Source organism: Bos javanicus, chromosome X (assembly GCF_032452875.1).
Source record: "Bos javanicus breed banteng chromosome X, ARS-OSU_banteng_1.0, whole genome shotgun sequence".
Lineage (NCBI taxonomy): Eukaryota > Metazoa > Chordata > Mammalia > Artiodactyla > Bovidae > Bos > Bos javanicus.
The window spans coordinates 80,870,088-80,875,422 of record NC_083897.1 but is presented as its reverse complement, the minus strand read 5'-3'; the positions used below and the strand labels follow the sequence as shown (position 1 = coordinate 80,875,422).

At 57.1% G+C, this 5,335-nt stretch overlaps 1 long non-coding RNA gene across 2 annotated transcripts; it reads left to right on the top strand.

Moving 5' to 3' along the window:
- Positions 1-776: 776 nt before the first annotated feature.
- On the top strand, positions 777-4,466 carry LOC133243178 (uncharacterized). Of its 2 annotated transcripts, XR_009735012.1 has the most exons (3): positions 781-1,859; positions 2,494-4,192; positions 4,297-4,466. It is a non-coding gene; the product is annotated as an uncharacterized LOC133243178 (long non-coding RNA). The 2 variants fall into 2 exon arrangements; XR_009735011.1 differs by having other exon boundaries at positions 777-4,192.
- Positions 4,467-5,335: the final 869 nt, after the last annotated feature.

The window sequence follows — 5,335 nt, the reverse complement described above, 5'->3', positions numbered from 1 at the left end:
TGGTGGAAGGGAGGCTGGCAGTTGCTTTCAGCACGTTCTAACTGCTCAGCGTCTCCATTCTGACGTTTCATCCTCATCTCCCAGGAGACTAGGGCCCTCAGGACCCTCCTGCTTCCCACTCCACCCACTTTGTACAGAGTCAGGGCTCAGAGCTGTGACTCTAATCAGAAAGGGAAGGCAGGACAGGAGGAGGTGGGACGAGAGGCTTGACAGAGGTGCTCATACCACCATCACCTTCACCCGCCAACTCATCAACTGCCCTGATGACCCTTGGGCTTGGCGGCAAACAGGAGGAGGCCTTTGGCCCATTGGTTACTCCTCGAGGGGGCAGGCAAACAAGGCGCGCGCTGGTTGGTGGGAACCAGACCAATAAGGAGGCCATGGCGCCGGCGTCCCAGGCTTGCTGAAAGCCTGGCGCCGTTGGCCACAATCTTGTGCGTGCGGTGCTTGTGGTGCTTGACTGCTCGCTCCAGACGCTGCTGGCCTCACCTTCCGTGACGGCCTCCACCACTGCCACCGCAACTCGGTTGATAAATCACCTCCAGCCCAGGTCCGGGGGCCACCCATATTCCCCAGATGATGAGCTGTCAGTTTGGGGAGCGGGTTTCGGCCCAGAGGACAGGGAGCGGACCTGCGTCCCTCAGGCCGGCTCCACAGCCCCGCAGGGACCTGGACTGGGCTCCGAGGTGAGGACACCGTGAGAGTGGAGATGGGTACCCAAACTCAGGGATTCAACTCAGAGCGGGAGGTGCTGGAAGCGGGGTGGGGGCGGGGGTGGGGAGGGGGCGGTGGTGTGTGGCTGCGAAGACCAGCTTGGCTCCCTGGCCGACGACAAAGGGGATGCCCTGCAGCTGGCTGACGAGTCAGTGGCGGCCATCCTGCGGCAACTGAGCGACCTGGACGTACTGGGCTTCAGCAGATACCTGTCCCTGGAAAGCTATGCGATCACTGATGAGACCTCCTTGTGGGCCGACCTCGAGGCGGGTCCCAGCGGTCGAGGCATGGTCCCCTAGAGTTGTGGGGCAGCGGTGCTGGCTGCGGCTGGCCCTCTCCAGGTCGGTGGGGCCGAGGCGGGCCGGGCCTGGGGGAACCCTAAGAGAGGCGCTAAGAGTACATTGAACGTGGCTGCGGATCACCAGCGGCTGCCCTCGGAAGGCCCGTTTGGGCTGCTGTCTGACTCCGAGTCCTCTGATGAGTTCATTGAGAGAGAGCTGATGAGGGTGAGCATTTATCCCAAAGAAGGAGGCCAGGCCAAGCTCAACAGCCTCAAGGGTCCCAGGAACACGCCCAAACACTCGACTGTCTGGGGCAGGGAGAATCTGTTTCACTTGCCAGGGCCGTTCCTGTCCTCCGCTCTGCGAGGATTCACTTCGGTTGTGATAAGGCAGGACAGGCAGGGCAATGCAGAGCTAAATGAACATCTCTCCACCTAAGAAAATGCAGAGCGAGCTCTGGGGGAAGGATGGCCGCCCGCACAGCTACCAGGGAGTACCAGTAGCGGCAGCTACTGCAGCTGCCACTACAGACAGCCTGCCGCGGGTCGCTCCTAGGAGGAAGAGAGACCGGGAGAAGAAATCCCTCGGGGGCATCTCCAAACCTGCCCTGGGAGAACCTTCCCTTCCTGGGAGCAGTGAATCTCGGCCACTTCTCTGGAACCGGCCACCTTGCCCCCAGTCTCTGGCATTCCGCTGCTTGGGAGGTCCAAGAGGTATACCTTGGTCCCTTTGGGAACCAAAGAGTCCAAGCACACGGGCGCTGGTGCGAAATCTGTGGCCAAGAGGGCACGGGAGGCCGTGTCAGTGATGGCGGTGGTGGGAGAAAACAACGACCCAAATAGAGACCCAGTAACAAAGGGCCAAGTGAGTAGGCCAGGCCCCTCCTCTCTCCCCACTCTTCCCCCTCTCACCCTCCCCAGGACATAATTCTTCACCCGTGCTCCCTCTGTCCATCCCTCAGGGGTCATCATTGGGTGCCTTTGGTCAGTGGGTCATTAGGACGCCAGATTGGGGTCCTTTTACTAGGGACAAATGTTAAAGTAGCACTTGGGGTGTGCTGGGCTGGGTTCTCCACCCTTGGACTGTTTCCAGTCTCTGCGAGTCTGGGACTAGAGAGGAAGGGAGGGCTGGTAGCTTAATTGTGTCAAGGGGGCCCCTTAAAAGCTTCATAGAGCTTCAGTGTTTAGATGAATCACTTTCCTGAATCCTACTTCCTAGCTGTTCCCCAAACCTCCTTTCAGGGACCCAGGCCTTCTCAGTGCTGCACTGTTGTCCCCAGCTCAGGTCTGCCTGCTGGCCTGGGGCTGACTGATGGAGAAAGTGCTAAAGAGATCAGCCTTTCAATTCTCTTCCCATTCCCCTGCCTCAGCCCAGTCCCAAATCACACCTGCTCACACACACACAGACATAGACATATAAATGCACCGGTACACACATACATACATATATATATGCACACACATCTTTAGTCCAGATTGGTGAAAAATCTTTCTTTTAGCTGCCCACTCACGGGGCATGGCCATCTTCTCCATGGGCACATCATGGAGAACCCAGCAGTGATGACCTCCACATCAGAGACCCCCAGGATCCAGGAAACTCAGAGCCCGTGGCCCTGAACCTGGGAGAAGTCATGCCCAGAGGACCTGAACCCTCAGATGAGTGTCCTGGGTTTTGATATGGGTGGAGAGGACCAGGGGTGAGGGCAGAAACCTCTCTCTCTCTCTCTCTCTCTCTCTCTCTCCTGGGGGCTCAGCCTTGCTCCTAGGCAGCTTCTTCCATGGGAAACAGGATGTCAACAGGGCTGGCCCCATCATCCTCTGTGTGGGATTTGTTTGGCAGAGGTGATCAGTGGCAGTGCCCCAACAGCTCCTCTGGCTGTAAACTTGCAGGTTAATAGCCTTTTCTGTGAAGTGCTGTTCACCCACATTGCTCTCCCAGGTGCTGGCTGTGGCTGCCGCTCTGAGAGGCTCGAACCCAGAACCACAGTCTTTGGGGACCACAGTGGTGAAAATGCTGCCCTTGGGGAACAGGGGAGGCAGGCCCATAGAGAAGAGGAGAGGAGAAATGCTGCCCTTGGCAGAGCAGAGGAGGCCTGTTGCCAGCAGAGGGGGGTGCTACCTCACCTTGCGTTAGAGCCTGGTTGGCCCTTTCCACCTCACTGGGAGCCTGGGAAGCTGGATTGGGTGCCCTTTCCCTCTCAGGTGACCAGGAACCAACTGACCATTCCCCAAGACTGGAAAGGCAGCAGCCGCCACTGGGAATGCTGGACTGTCTTTGGGTAATGCTTCCTCTGGCTCCTGAAATGCACACCCAATCCTCATGGTGGAATCTGGATCCAAGTTCAACTGAAATGTGTGGGCCTCCCCGCCTTGTCCCCATCCCACACCCGTCAGAAGGAGCCCACCTCCTTTCCACTGATGAAAGTCTTTCCCTTGCCATTCTAGACATCTGGCTTTGGGATGCATGGCCCTGGGGAGAGGAGAAAAAGGAGGTGACAGGAGGGCAGTGTATACTAACCTTTTCTCTTCCTCCCATGTCTACTGGCCTAGTGTCTGGTGCTACAGAGAGAAATAGACGACCTTAAGGAGCAATACGGTATCAGGAACCAGGGACAGAGAGCAGCGGGTTCTTAGTGCAGAAGCGGGGTGGGCCCTTGGGGTGGGGTGGGCTGCAGGTGCAGGGGACCTCGTAGGGATCAGCATTCCTGTGGGGAGGAGAACCTAGCAAGCGTGTCCCTGGAGTGTGCTGTGCATGATCAGCTGGGCGTGTGGACAAGTAGCAAAGTACTGTGTGGACTTCGCGCACACTCTGCCAGCCATTCGAGTCCTAGAGAGCTCCTCCTGATAGGACTTGTAGAGATGCCATGTTGATTTTTCCCTTTAACTGCTGCTTGGTGTGGCCTCTAAGGTTCTTGTTATTGCTTGTTTGCGAGACAATTTTTGAACTGAGAGCTGCTGGCACATTTTGGTTCATTTTAGGAAATAGCTCCACATTTAACTCAGGTGGTGGGTGGTGATCAGGCCCAGAGCTCTTTGCACTGGGGCTAGTAGGGTGGGTTTCAGGTTGTAGGGCTAGGTGGTTCCCCACAGGAACAAGGGGACAGGCGTCTATATCATTCTGTCTGGAGCACGTTCTTATGCCTCTCTCTGTTGCTGCCGCCATGCAACGCCTGGCTGACAAGTTCCAGATGCTTTGAAGTGAGTGTTACACACACCATACTCCTTCCCATAGTCCTGGCTGTTGAGCAGGGCTGTGGGCTGGCCCTGGCTTGAGGCTCTTCCCTGACTCTGCTGTTTCACAGGTTGAGCCCAACATCTTTCTGCAAGAGGAGCAGATGTTACCTCCGAGGCTGGTGAGCTGTGGCCAAGCTTGTTGCCTCCTGTTCTGCCTCCACCAGGGCATCCTCTGCCCCTTGTTTTCCCCCTCTCTGCCCCAGTCTCACAGCAGTTTTTGATTAAAGGACTTCTCATATTCTGTGTTCTGTCCTCTCTCTGGGGGGTAGGGGTTGGGGGAGTGCGGCAAGGCCTGGTGGGGAGCCACTCCATATCAGAGCCTGTTCCAGCACAGTACCTCTGGCATCCTGTGGTGGGGACTCTGGGTCAGCCTCTGTTACCATCCAGGCCATCAGGGCAGCGGAGTGGTCCTGGTCTGGGTTCACTGAGGGCGTTGTCTGGCCACATTGGCACATCGTCCCATTCCCCTGAGGCCCTCTTCTTGTTTTCTAAACACCCTCCTCTGGGATTTGCTGGTTCCCATCCATCGCTGACATTCTGCCTCCCCGTGGGAAGGAACTCATGACCCCCTTACAGAGCTCCAACCCATCCTCCTTCCTGCACTAGACTCATTGTCCTACTTACCCTGACCACTCTCCTTTCCTGTTGGAGCACCCTCGATCCCTCCCTGACTTGCCATTGGTGACCTTGCCTGCACGTGTAGTTCAGCAGGTGGAAACAGGCACAGGTGCGCTCATCTCTCCCTTCCCAGGCTCTGCCCTCTCATTGGAGTCCCTACTGCCTGTACTGCCCTCCCCCCACCCCCACCCCAGTCCCACCTTGCACGCTGGAACCTGCACACAATGCTCCTCTCCTCTTTAGCCCTCACCCCTGAGACTCAGGCACCAATAGTTTCTCTTCTCCTTCTTTGGATTCAATAAAGGGCTTAGGATGAAGCCTGGACCCAGTGAGCTGGGGAGCAGGAGGGAAGGTACAGGGAACACAGGAGATAGGCTAGTCTCTGGGCTGGAGGTCAGGAGATGCATCTGTTTGGTGCCAACCTGGGTCAGAGTGCACCCTGGCAGCTAGAGATGGATGGTGCAGTCCTTTGTGTTTTCACATCCTTCC